Consider the following 14,948-nt stretch of genomic DNA (forward strand, 5'->3'; position numbering starts at 1 on the left):
TTTTTGTACACCAAGAATGAAATATCAGAAACAGAAAAAATCCCATTTGTTATAGCAACACCAGAAAAATAAAATACCTAGGAATAAACCTAAGCAAGCAAGTCAAAGACCTGTACTCAGAAACCTACACAATGCTGAAGAAAGAAATTAAGGAAGACAAAAACAGATAGAAGCATGTACCATGCTCATGGATTGGAAGAATTAACATCATGAAAATGTCCAAATTACCCAAAGCAATTTATAGATTTAACACTGTCTCTGTTAAAGTACCAATGACATTATTTCACAGAGATAGAACAAACATTTCAAAAAATTATATATTACCATAAATGACCCTGAGTAGCTACAGAAATTTTCACAAAGAAAACAAAGTAGGAGGGATCAGCATACAAGATATCAAACTGTGTTACAAATCCACAGTAATCAAAACAGCCTAGTACTGGCATAAGAATAGACACATAGAACAATGGAACAGAATAAAGAGCCCAGAAATAAACTCAAGTTTCTATGGTCAATTGATATTCAAAAAAGGGGTTAGAAGAATAAACAAAGTAAAAATACCATCTTCAACAAATAGTGTTAGGAAATCTGGACAGCTACATGCTAAACAAATAAACTTGATCACCAACTTACACCATACAGAAAAATAAATTTGAGGTGGATAAAAGACTTAAATATAAATTATGATGCCATAAAAGTCCTAGATGAGAACATAGGCAGGACATGTCACATATTCCATGTAGCAATATTTTCACCATACATCCCCTAGAGCAAGAGACATAAAGGAAAAATTAAAAAATTAAATCTCATCAAAATAATAAGTTTCTGCATGGCTAAAGACAACAGTATTAAAATGAAAACAGAACCAACTGGAAAACATACCAAAACCAACCAAAGGAAAACATATTTGCCAATGGCACCTAGGACAAGGGATTGATATCCAAAATATATAAAGAACTTATATGACTCCACTGCAGGAAGACAAAAAACCCAATTAAAAAATAGGCAATGGTCTTGAACAGACACTTCTTCATTGACATACAAAGGGCCCAGAGACATATGAAGGGCTCTGCATCACTAACCATTAGAGAGATGCAAAGTGAAATCCCAATGAGATACCACTTCACACTGGTCAGAATGGCCTTCATAAACAAATAAACAAAAAACAAATGTTGGGAAGGATGTAGAGAAAAGAGCACTCTAGTGCACTGTTGGTGGGAGTGCAGACTGGTGCAGCCACTGTGGAAAACAAAATGGAATTTCCTCAAAAAACAAAAATTTTGAACTGTCTTTTGATCCAGCATTCCACTGACAGAATTATATCCTAAGAACTGAAACACTAATCCAAAATAAACTATGCACCCCAATGTTCAAAGCAACGCAATTTACAATAGCCAAGTGCTGGAATCAACCTAAGTGTCCATCACTAAATGAATGAATCTCAAAAAAGTGGTACATGTAAACAATGGAGTTCTATGCAGCAGAGAAAGAACGGACTCCTACCCTTGGCCACAGCATGGATAGATATGGAGAGCATTATACTAAGTAAAGTAAGTCAGGCAGTGGAGGACAAACACCACTGGTACTTTAATAAGTATTTCATTATATCTGTAAATTGCTTCAGGTAGTATGGACATTTTGATGATGTTAATTTTTGCAATCCATGAATGTGGTATATGCTTGCATTTGCTTGTCTTCCTTAATTTCTTTCTTCACTGTTGTGCAGTTTTCTGAGTACAGGCCTTTTACCTCTTTGGTTTGGTTTATTCCTAGGTATTTTATTTTTCTCATTGCTATATAGATGGGGTTTTTGTCTTGATTTCTGATTCTGCTGCTCCATTGTTGGCATACAAAAATGACTTTGATTTCTGGATATTGAATTTGTATTCTGCTGTTTTGCTGAATTCATTTATTAGGTTGAACAGGTTTTTGGTAGAATATAAAGTATTTTCCATGTACACTAGTATGTAATTTACAAACAATGACAGTTTTGTTTCCTCCTTTTTTTCTTCTGTTATTTTTAATTAATTTATATATCTTTAGAGGGGAAGGGAAGGAGAAAGGGAGAGAAACATCAATGTATGGTTGACCTTTGCACATCCCCTGCTGGGAACTGGCCTGCAGGGAACCGGCCTGCAACCCAGGCATGTGCCCTGACTGGGAATCGAAACGCGATTGTCTGGTTTGCAGGCCCGCGCTCAATCCACTGAGCTACACCAGCCAGGGTCGTTTCCTCCTTTCTGATTTGGATGCCTTTTATTTCCTTTTCTTCTCTGATAGCTGTGGCTAAAACTTCCAATACTATGTTGAATAGAAGTGGTGAAAATGGAGAACCTTGTCTTGTTCCCAATCTTAGTAAAAAAGATTTTAGTCTTTGCCCACTGAGTATGATTTTGGTTGTAGGTCTCTCATATATGGCCTTTATTAAACTGAGAAATGCTCCCTCCATTCCCACTTTGCTGAGTGTTTTCATCATAAATGGATGCTGTACGTTATCAAAAGCTTTTTCCACATCTATTGATATTATCATGAGATTTTTGTCTTTGCTTTTGTTTATGTGATGTATTACATTTATTGATTTGTGAATATTGTACAATCCCAGCATCCCTGCAATGAATTCCACTTGGTCATGGTGTACGATCTTTTGAATGTATTGTTGGATGTGGTTTGCCAATATTTTGTTGAGGATTTTAGCATGTATGTTCATCTACAATATTGGCCTGAAGTTTACTTTTTGGTTTTGTCTTTATCTGGTTTTGGGAATAGGATGATTCTGGCTTTATAAAAAGAGTTTGGGAGTCTCCCATCATCTTGGATTTTTTGGAATAGTTGGTGAAGGATAGGTATTAGCTCTTCCTTAAATGCTTTGTAGAATTCTCCTTCGAAACTTTCTGGTCAGGGCTTTTGTGTGTCGGGAGATTTCAATTACTGTTTCAATATCTGCTGTTATTGGTGTGTTCAGGCTTTCTGCTTCTTCATTCAATTTTGGAAAATTATATTTTTCTAGAAATTTGTTCATTTCACCTAGGTTTTCAAATTTCTTGGCATACAGTTCTTCATATTCATTTCTTACAATCTTTTGTATTTCTGTGGTATCAGTTGTAATTTCTCCTGTTTCATTTCTGATTGTGTTTATTTTGTTCTTCTGTCTTTTTTCCTTGATGATTCTGCTTAAAGACTTGTCAATTTTGTTTATTTTTTCAAGAAACCAGCTCCTAGATTCATTGATCTTGAGAGTTGTACTTTTAGTCTCTATGTCATTTAGTTCTGCTCTGATCTTTGTTATTTCTTTCCTTCTACTTGCTCTGATGTCTTTGTTTTTGTTCTCTAGGTACTTGTAGGTGTAGAGTTAGGCTGTTTGTTTTAATGTTTCTATCTTTTGTAGGTATGCCTGTATAGCTATGAGCTTACTCTCAGAACTGCCTTCACTGTGTCCCATTAGTTTGGGGTTGTTATGAGTTCATTTTCATTTGTTCCCAGAAATTTTTATTTCTTCCCTAATTTCATTCTTGACACATCCATTGTTCATTAGCATGCTATTCAATCTCCATAATTTTGAGTGTTTTAGGCTTGTTTCCTTGGGGTTGCTTTCTAGTTTCAGTCCCTTGTCATCAGAGAAATTATTTGTTATGATTTTGATTTTCTTTTTTTAAATTTTTTAAAACTTATTTATCTTTAGGGGAAAGGGAAGGAGAGAGGGAGAGAAATATCAATATATGGTTGCTTCATGTGCGTCCCTTGCTGGGACCTGGCCCGCAACCCAGGCTGGGAGTCAAACTGAGATCCTCTGGGTTGCAGGCCCACGCTCAATCCACTGAGCTACACCAGCCAGGGCTGATTTTGATTTTGTTGTATTTGTTGAGGCTTGTTCCCTGTCCTATCATGTGGTCTATCTTTAAAAATATTCCATGTGAATTTGGAAAGAATGTGTTTTTAGCTTCTTTGGGATGAAAGACTCTCTATATATATCAGTTAAGTCCATTCCATCTAGGGCCTTGTTCAATACCACAATATCTTTGTGGATATTTTCTTTGGAAGATCTGTCAACTTTTGACAGTGGGGTCTTAAAGTCCTTTAATTATGCTGCTGTCAATATCTTTCTTGAAGTCTCCTAAGATTTTCATTAGGTATCTGGGTGCTTCTATGTTGGGTGCATATATATTTACAATGTTTATGTCTTCTTGGTGGATTCTTCCCTTTAGTATTTTGAAGTGACCTTGTGGGTCTCTCTTTATGACCCTATTTTTGAAGTTTGTTTTGTTTGATATGAGTATTGCTACCCGGGTTTTTTTTTCTTGACTGTTTGCTTGGAAAATTTGTCTCCAGGCCTTCACTGTTAGTCTGTGTAGGTATTTTTTCCTGAGGTAGGTCTCTGGTAGTCATCATACGTGTGGATCATGCTTTCTAATCCAATCAGGAGTCTATTTATTTTGATTGGAGCATTTAATCTATTTATGTTTACGGTTATTATTGGTAGGTACTTAGTCATTGCAATTTTTGTACCTGTGTTCCCCTCTCTCTCTCTTCTTATTTTTCTTTAAAGCACTCCCTTTAGCATCTCTTTCAGAGCTGGTTTGGTGGAGGTGTATTCTTTTAGACTTCTTTTGTCTGGGAAGCTCCATATTTGGCCTTTATCTTAATTGAGAGCCTTGCTGGGTAAAGTAACCTTGGTTGCTGGCCTCTGGTTTTCATCACTTGGAATATTTCTTGCTATTTTCTTCTGGCTTGGACTATTTCCATTGAGAAGTCAGATGCTAACTTTGTCAGGGCTCCCTCATATGTTACTCCCTGTTTCTCTTGTTGCTTTAAGATTCTCTCTTTGTCTTGAAATTTTGCCATTTTAATGATGATGTGTCTTGAAGTGGGCCTCTTTGTGTCTCTTGATTGGGACTCTCTGTGTTTTCTGTATTTGTGTGACTTTTTCTCTCATCAAATTAGGTAAGTTTTCCATCATTACTTTTTCAAACAGGTTTTCTCTTCCTTGTTCTTTTTTTTTTCCTTCTGGTATCCCTATTATATGATTATTAATTACATTTCATGTCATCTTGCATTTCTTTTAATCCCTCTTCATTCTTTCTTGGCCTCTTTCTTTTCTTGCTCTTTCTGGGTATTTTTTTTCTTTTTCTTTTTCTCTTTGATTCTTTTTTTCTTTTTTATTATTTATTTATTTATTCTTTATTGATTATGCCATTACATTTGTTCTATTTCCCCCCTCCATTCCCCTCCACTCTGCACAACCCTCCCCCACCATTCCCCCCCTTTAGTTCATGGACATGTGTCTCAAGGTCTTTAGATTCTGTATTTCCCCTACTATTCTTACCCTCCCCCCTATCTATTTTCTATCTACCGTCTATGCTACTTATTTTCTGTACCTTCTCCTCCCTTCTCCTTCTCCCGCTCCCCTGTTGCCAACCCTCCACATGATCTTCATTTCTATGGTTCACTCCTGATCTAGCTGTCCTCTTAATTTGCTTTTGTTTTAGGTGTGGTTGTTGATAACTGTGAGTTTGCTGTTCTTTCACTGTTCATCTTTTTTATCTTCTTTTTCTTAGGTAAGTCCCTTTAACATTTCATATAATAAGAGATTGGTGATGGTGAACTCCTTCAATTTGGTCTTCTCCGAGAAGCATTTTATCTGTCCTTCCCTTCTAAATGAAAACTTTGCTGGATAGAGCAATCTTGGTTGTAGGTCTTTAGATTTCATGACTTGGAATACCTCTTTCCAGCCCCTTCTTGCCTGTAGGGTCTCTTTTGAGAAATCCGCTGACAGTCTGATGGGAACTCCTTTGTAGGTGACTGTCCCCTTATCTCTTGCTGCTTCTAGGATTCTCTCCTTTATTTTAATCTTGGATAATGTAATGATGATGTGCCTTGGTGTGTTCCTTCCTGAGTCCAACTTCTTTGTGGCTCTCTGAGCTTCCTGGATTTCCTGGAAGTATATTTTCTTTGCCAGAATTAAGAAGTTCTCTTTTATTATTTGCTCAGATAAGGTTTCCACTCGTGACTGTTCCTCTTCCCCTTCTGGTACCCCTATAATTTGAATGTTGGAACGTTTAAAGATGTCCTGGAGGTTCCTAAGCCTCTCTCATATTTTTGAATTTTTGTTTCTTCATTATTTTCTATTTCATCATTTCTTTCCTTCCTTCTGGTCTATTCCCTTGATGTGAGTCCAAGTCTCCTTCCCATTACTATTGGTTTCCTGTGCATTTCCATTCATTTCAATTAGTTTAGCCTTCATATGTTCCTCTAATTTGTGACTAAAATCAACCAGTTCTGTGAGCATCCTGATCACCAGTGTTTTGAACTGTGCATCTGAAAGTTTGGCTATTTCTTCATCACTTAGATATATTGGCTCTGGGACTCTGAGTTGTTCTTGAGTCATATTTTTATCTGTTTGCGCCTGTTACATATGAGGAGTGGAGCCTTAGTTGTTTACCAGGGCGGTGCCACCCAGGTCGCTGGTTTGTGATGCTGTATGTGGGGGTGGGGTCAGAGAGGGAGCAATGGCAGTCCTCTCCACTGTCCCAGTCCGTCCCACCACTTGCACTGGCCTGTTTATCTAAGCGGAAATGTGCGAGCCGGCCACCCTGTGCCTTGCAGTCTCAATATTCGCCTCTTCACTGCTTTATCTGCACGCAAATGCTCGACCGACCACAAACAGCCAGCCATGCCTCTTCCCTGTGTCTGCCCATAGCTAGCCTGCATCTGGGATCCATGCCTTCAGCTGCCTGTGCACCACCCCTGTCGGGGATCTTTTTGGCCAACCCGCTCTGCGGCTAGCTTTGCGTCGCTTACCAGTTCAGCTGAGCATTTCCTTGTTTTTGGACTCCGTATTGTCAATTTTCTGTGTGGTTTGGTTGCATTTATTGTTGTTAAAACTTTATTGTTTTTAGATTTGGTTGTGAGAGGATGCAAGGTGTTTCCACCTATGCCTCTATCTTGGCAGAAGTCCTTTATTTTTTTTTTCTTTATCCTACAGCTCACTGACCCAATCTTCTGCTTCACTGATCCAGCTTTTGGTCTTTTTCTACTGTGTTCTTCAGTTCAGAAATTGTATTGTTCATTTCCTCTTTGTCCTTACAGATAGTTTCTATTTTCTTTTTCATGTTTATATAGTTTGCAGTGAGTTCATTATAGTTTCCCTGTAGTTTCTGATAATTCACTGTGAGGTCATTGAGCTTCCTGATAACCATTGCCATTAACTCAATATCTGATACTTGCTTTGCCTCTCTTATTTAACATTCTTTCTGAGGCTTCTTCCTTTTCTTTCATTTAGGGATTGTTTCTTTGTCTTGCTATTGTTTGTGAGACTCTTCTTGTTAGCTTCAGCTTCTTAAATTGATCTGTCCTGGCTCGCTAGGTTCATTGTGTGAACTTCTGTGGTAGAATACCTGTGATCTCCAGCGGTCCAATCTCCTTGATCTCCCAAAGTCACTGGTCTTGGGCTGTTGCTTAACCTAGCTTTGTGTTTTATTTGGGAGGGGATGTTGATTGTTTTTGGGTCTTCTTTTGGTGGGTCCTTCCTGTCAGCTTTTTAACTGTCACTCTATCCACCACCTCTTGTGTTTTGTTGTGCTGGTGAGGGCCAGTTGTGTTGAAGCTGGTTCTTCTATGTCTAAAAGGTTTTGAGCATTTTGTCTTGCTCTTTTTCATTTGTTTGTTTGGGCAATTTCTCCACTATTTAGTTTTATTTCTAGATATGTCCTGGGCTGAGGTCAGTGTGGCTTCCACTCCCCCCCTTCACCTTCTTCTGTTGTTATCTGTTAGTCATTCCTTTGATGTTGGTTTTCCTCTTCCAGTGGGTACCCTGGTGTTCCCAGCTTCCACCTACTCTTTTTTTTGTGATCAGTTGGAAGGGGAAGGCAAAATAGTTTAATGCAACAAGAGTGTATTCTATGATATTTAAAGTAGCAGTAGATAGAGAAGAAATAGGAGATCCTTTGGTTATGTGTAGTGTTAACCATGGTATTCTATCCAATTAGCCACTTTTTAGAAAGGATGGAAAGAAGATAAGACTTTTGTTCAGAAGGTAAGTGTTGTGAGTTGGATCTAGAAGGCAGTGAGGTTGTGGGAGGTCATGTTCTGAGGTAAGGTGTGATGAAAGGATAGTAAATAGGTGTAGTGTGTGAGGAAATAGAGTTAACCACTACAGTAATAGAGTTCAGGAAACCATGAAGTGGGCTAAGATCTGGGAGGGGTGTTGTGTAGTATTTACAATAGTATGGAACAGCTATTTCCAAGAATATTAGAGCAACAATCATATTTAAAAATCTATGTGATTTGGATAACAAGAATAGGGAGTATAGGACCTTGAGTAGTGTGCTAATGGAACACAAGTGAAGTGAAGGACAGTAAATTAGCAATGCACTATGAAAGAGAGAATAGGGGACACCTGTCAAATCATGAAATGTAACCAACCAAGAAAGAAGACTAAACAGAAAGAATAAAAGTACTAAAATACGATTAAAATAAAAGCTGTAAGAATAATGAAAAATAATAATACAAATATGCAATGACTTGCAGGTCCTCTATAATAGCGATGTGATATTTGTCTCACTGTTTCAGCTGTTGGGATGCCCCATCTTTGGGTCCAACTCTGGTGTTTTCACAATTCTAGGGTGGTTTTTTTCTTTTTTGGTCTCACTTGTGGGTATTAAAAAAAAAAGCAGAAGAAGAAAGGAAGAAGAAATACAATTGGAAAGAAAGAAGGAAGGAACAAAACAAGAAAGAAGAAGAGAGAGAAAAAGGGAATTGAGAGATAAAAATAATAAAAATTTTAAAAAAAGACTTAAAAATCCTTTGGTGGTTTCAAACTGGCCACACCAGGTTTTCTGGTCTTGCTGACTGTAGTGGACCAAGGGGCTTTTCTTCGTTCCTGATTATTACTCAGTCAGCCTCATGCAAACTCTCCGCAGAGCTAGCCTGGTGCCTTTCCATAGGGCCTTGGGTGCAGGATCCAGGCCTGTCTCAGAGCACACTTTCCTCAGGGGGCTGGGGTTTTCCTCAGAGTGCACTGTCCCTGGTTGTGCTCACATGTGCTTGGCTGCCTGTAGCCCCACTGGTTGGGGTACACACCCTTCCCAGTTCTATGGGTGCACGCAGGGCCTCCTGTTTCCCCTTGGAAGCTCTGCCGGGCTGGGTGGGGTGGTAGCCACAGTGATTTCTGCAGGAGAGTTCACCAAATAGTGTCTCTTTTTTTTTCACTTTTCCTTTTTTTTATATTTATTTATTTGATTAAAAATAACATGGTTAGCTGTTTTTCTCTTGAAAATTTTGATTTTATATACTTTCCATTGCTTTCTTACTATTTTTCTAATTTTCTCATTCCTTCTTTCCCTTAACTTTTCCAATATTTACTGTTAATGTTATTGTAATTTTTAAAATTTATTTAATTATTGTTCAAGTACAGTTTTATGTTTTTTACTTCCATTCCAGCCCACCCCACCCCCCCCAGTGCTCCCCACCTCTCTCCCATTTCCAATCCCCTTAGTTGTTCATGTGTCCTTTATACTAGTTCCTGTAAATCTTTCACTTTTCCCCCCTGAAGTCCCCTTTCTCCCCTCTGGTTGCTGTGCCCCTATTCTCTATTTCAGTGTCTTTGTTTTTATTTTGCTTGCTTGTTTGTTTTGTTGTTTAGCTTCCTGTTAAAGGTGAGATCATATGGTATTTGTCTTTCTACACCTGGCTTATTTCACTCAGCATAATACTTTCCAGTTCCATCCATGCTGTTGCAAAGGGTAGGAGCTCCTTTTTTCTCTCTGCTGCATAGAATTACATTGTGTGTATGTACCATAATTTTTGATCCATTCATTTAGTTACTGATGGGCAACTTTTCTTTTTGAGAAATTTCTCCTACTCAAGCCTGCTGCTCCATACAAAGGCCTGACCTCACCCCCAGCCCAACTCTCCAATTAGACCCAGGACTATCAGGGTCAGGGCCCATCATAGCACAACTCTCAACTCTCCTGAGCTGGCATCCACAGACTCCGTGGGTGCTCACAGCCCTTGTGTGTTTGCCATTTAGTTCTATTCCCCTCTCTGTGACTTCAAGCAACCAGGTCACTCCCAGTGCTGCCCAAACCTTGTTTGGCCAGAGAGGGAGAAATTGACCTAGCTGTCTCCCAAGGACCCTGTGGCAGACCCACTGGCCACAGGGCCTGGTGTTGCATCCGCCAACGCGAGAGACAAATTGTCAGAAACTTTCAGGATTCAGAGATGTTATTTTATTGGCCAAAGTTTTAACCTGCGAGGGGCGGACTCTCAGAGTGTCCAGAAACACAGTGCTCATAAGAGCTGCAAACGAGAGCTGCCCTAAGCGCTTACAGCTGTCTTTTTATAGACGTGAGCAAGCAAGGATTGTATAGAAGCAAATGTGGCTGTTAGCTACTGGCTACTCGGGTGGCGTGAGCACGACCTAAGATTTCTGGGTTTTGAGTAATGGAAAAATTTTAATCTAGACACTTGAACAGGTGGTCCTCTACTTGTTCAGCCCCACTGGTTTTGTAGTTCCGCCTTCTCCACTACCTATGTTCTTTCCTTGTGGTTTCTGTCTCCAGGCCAAATCTCTTTAAGGCAGTCCCTATTTTAACCTCTATTTTTCTGGTTTCAACACCTGGGGCTGCAGCCACCCTGGTCCCCACACTGGTTGCTGGGACCTTATTGTCCTGAAGCACTCTCCTTACCATCTGGTTTCTCAATCTCTACTACAATTTTTGGTCTTCTAATTTCATATATGCTGTGGTATTGTTGGCTGTTTGCTCTTCTCCTCTGCAGATCAGCTAGGTTTTTCTCCTCTCTGTAGGGGGAAGTAGAAACTGCTCCCTTCCACCTCACCGGCATCTTCCTCCAAGTTCTACTTTTATTTTTTATATTTTATTTTATTGTTGTTCAAGTAAAGCTTTTTGCATTTTCCCCCCACCACGCCAGCCATCCCTACATCCCTCCCCTGATCCCTCAGCCCCTTGGTAGGGATTTCAGGTAGTTCTTAATGATAATTATTCTGTAGTTCAGTTGTAACTCTGAAGTGGTCATGTGGGGGGTCAAGAATTTACCTACTCTGCCATCTTAACCATAAGCTTGGATGTTATTTTTGACTTGTGGTTTTTCTCTTTCAATTTTGAATATATTGTTTTACTCTATCCTGTCTTGTAGGGTTTATGCTTAAAAAAGTGACAATAATCTGATGAGATTCTCTTTGTAGGTTACATTATTTTATTTTCCTGAGTGCCCTGAGAATTCTTTCTTGTTATTAACTTTTATAATGTGTCTTGGGAGAGATTTTTTTTTGCATTGAGATATTTAGATAATCTGTTACTATTTTGTGTTTGAATGTCCATCTCCTTCTATAGGTTTGAAAAATTCTCAATTAATTCTTTGAATAGGCTCTCTGTCCCTTCCTTCTCTTTGCCTTCTGGTATACCCATTTTATTTATGTTGCTCCTTTTAATGGAGTCAGAAATTTCTTATAGAGTTTTTAAATTTTTTAATCTTTTAGGTCTCTATTCTTCCACCTGAATTATTTCTATCTTTTATCATTGAGTACAATAATTTCCTTTTTCATCTGGTATGCTCTATTTCTAATGCTTTATAATGCATTTTTCATCTTACTTATTATATTCTTTAGCTCAACAATTTCTGTTTAATTTTTTTTTAGTTTCTATAGTTTGGGTAATACACTCTTTTTGTTCATTAATTTTATTCCTTAGCTCATTGAACTGCCTTTCTGAAATTTTTTGTATTTTGTTGATATTTTCAAAACTGTAATTTTAAACATTCTGTCATTTAAATCAGTCTTTCATGTAGTTGAGTTTGGTTTCTGGAGACTTCTACTTCTATGCTACTATGTTACCTTGATTATTCATGGCAGTTGATTTTTTTTTCTGCCTAGACATTTCATTTCGTGAACTTTCCTTATATTATTTTGTTCTTACCAGTTTAGCAGGTTGATAAATTGAGGGTTTTTTCTTTTGTTTTGTTTTGTTTTCCAGTAAGTGGTAATATAGCACAAGCTTTTGTGTTCTCTTATCTGCACTGCTTGCACTTTCAAGATCATCATGGGGCAGTGTCACTTCAGCCATGGAAAATGCCATGTACCCACTAGGATTGCGATGCAGGCCCTTCTGTTTGAATCACCTTGGTCTCAGGGAATCACCACTATTATATGGGGGAATATGCAGATTATGAGGAACTAGGTTTTCAGGTGTCATGCATTACCTTCTTGTTACCAATGTACACTGGTTTCAATTTGTTACTTTAGGCATTTCTACTGTCTCTATAGCACAGGTGGCAAACACAAGGCCTGCAGGCAGAATCCAGCCCTCCACCTTATTTTATCTCCCCTGGCACCTTGTTTCTACCTGGCAGAAGGGTTGAGCTCCTTGTTCCTAATTAGGGAGTAGTTACATTTATTCAGTCCTAAAATTACATTCAGCCCTTTTAAGGCCACCACAAGGCTGATGTGGCACTCAGTGAAAATGAGTTTGACACCCCTGCTCTACTGTATTCCACCCTGACAGGCTGGAGGAGAGAGGAATGTTCACAAGTTTGTGGTGCTTCTTCTTTATTGGTAACGGCTATTGAACAGCTGTGCTGTTTAATACATCTCATCTACTGCTGCTCATCTACAGGGTTTTGCTCCAATGAGAGGAGAAAAGGGAGCCAGCTTCTCAGATAAGGATTCTGCTCCTTCCCTTACTAACCTTCAAGTCATAGTATGAGAGTCCCAGCCCTACTTCTTCACCACTACTATGTAGCTGGGGCCACAATGGTGTCTGTGGCCACTGTGCCTGAGCTTCCCTGAGTCTACTTCCCCTTCTTTTTTGAATATATTTTATTGATTATGCTATTACATTTGTCCATTGCCCTTCTTCACACCCTTCTGCCCTGCGCACCCCCTACCATGCACACCCCATCTCCTTTTAGTTCATGTCCATGGGTGATACATATAAGTTCTTTGGCTTCTACATTTTCCATACTATTCTTACCCTCCCCCTTTCTATTTTCTACCTACCATCTATGCTACTTATTCTCTGTATCTTTCCCCCTTCTATCCCCCCACTCCCCTCTTGGTAACCCTCCATGTGATCTCTATTTCTGTGTTTCTGTTCCTATTCTAGTTGTTCACTTAGTTTGCTTTTGTTTTTGTTTTAAATGTGGTTGTTAATAACTTTGAGTTTGCTGTCATTTTACTGTTCACATTTTTTATCTTTTTTTTAGAGAAATCCCTTTAACATTTCATTTAATAAGGGCTTGGTGATGCTGTACCCTGTACATTTTTATTTCACTGAGCATAGCCTTCATTTTTTTCATCTAACTTGTGACCAAATTAACCAATTCTGTGAGCATCCTGATTACCAGTGTTTTGAACTGTGCATCTGATTGGTTGGCTATCTCTTCATCACTTACTTGTGTGTTTTCTGGAGCTTTGATTTGTTCTTTCAGTTGAGCCATTTTTTTTTTTTGTCTTGAGGTGTGTCTTATGTAGTGAGGGACAGAGCCTTAAATGTTCACCAGGGCGGAGCAACCCATGTCATTCAGTTGTGACACTATATGTGGAGGAGTGGTCTGAGAGGGAACAATGGTGCTTGCTCCACTCTCTGCCCAATTTCAGTCAGTTCCCCCACTTCCCACAAGCAAATGGGTCCCTCTAGTGCTGATTCCTGTGTCAGTAGGTTTGTGTACATTCTAGGACCCTGTGGGTTTCCCCAATGAACTTTTCTGTGAGGCTGGGAGTTTCTCCCACTGCTGCCTCAGTCCCCACAGGTATTTTCCATTAGTGGTTTGGGGCTTTCTTTCCCCACTCTGGGGCCCTGGGTTGTGCAGTGTGTCCTGCTGTGCAGTGTGTCCAGCTCCTCAGTTGTTTCTCCTGTTTTATCTGCACCTGAATGTGGGACGGCCCAGTCTGCAATTCGCCCCATTACTGGATCTGCCCGCTGCTGCCTTGCCAGCCAGCTGCAGCCTTGCCAGCCAGCTGCAGCCTTGTGTGCCCCGCTCCGCAACCCACTGCCTCGCTGGCTCCACCAGCCACCACCTTGCCTCAAGTCTTCTCTTCCCAGCTGCATGTCTCCACCCCTCCTACTGTTCTGGATGAATGTGTCTTCTTTAACTCCTTGGTTGTCAGACTTCCATAGAGTTCAATTTTCTGTGAGTCTTGGTTGTTTTTTGTTTTTAAATTGTTGTTGTCCTTCTTTTGACTGTGTGAAGAGACACAGTGTGTCTACCTATGCCTCCATTTTGGCCAGAAGTCTCCCCTACTCCTTCTAATGCATCCATGTGTGTGTATCTCTCAGGAATTTTGGTGTTAAGCAGAGAAACTTTTGACAAATTAAAGTTGTTCTTGCAAATGTAAGGGAGTATACAAAAAGGCATTCTCACTCTGCCATACTGCTGATGTTTCAAACATTTTTGAAAGTACATTTTAGAAACTTGTAGGGTCAATTACTTGATGGAACAGGTGATTTCTTCCTTTCCTTAAGTTTGCACATCCAAACACAATTACGGTACTTGGCACAGTAAAGAGCCTTTTGAATCAGTATTGTCCTTCTTTGAAGGCAATTTTAGTTAAAAAATACACACACATCTATGGAAAGAAATTCTATACCTATGAAAAAGTCTGTCAACATTGTATTGTTAAATTCAATAAGCAGCATAAAACCACATGTAACTTATAGCACAATAAATTTAAAAATATACAATTTCAAAATATTTAAAAATTCATAAATTCTTTAAATTGTTCAATTACAGTTGTCCCAATTTTCACCCATTGCTCTCCCCTACGGTGCTTATACCCTGCTACCTCAGTCAATCCTTAACCTGTTGTCCATTACCATGGGTTCTTTATACGTGGTGCTTGACTAGACCCTTATCCTTCTTTCTCCCATTATTGTTCTCCACCCTCCACTCTGGTCATTGTCAGTTTGTTCTTTATTTTCATGTCTCTGGTTCTATTA

This window comes from Artibeus jamaicensis, unplaced genomic scaffold, assembly GCF_021234435.1.
Source record: "Artibeus jamaicensis isolate MK-2021 breed Jamaican fruit bat unplaced genomic scaffold, CSHL_Jam_final contig_475, whole genome shotgun sequence".
NCBI lineage: Eukaryota > Metazoa > Chordata > Mammalia > Chiroptera > Phyllostomidae > Artibeus > Artibeus jamaicensis.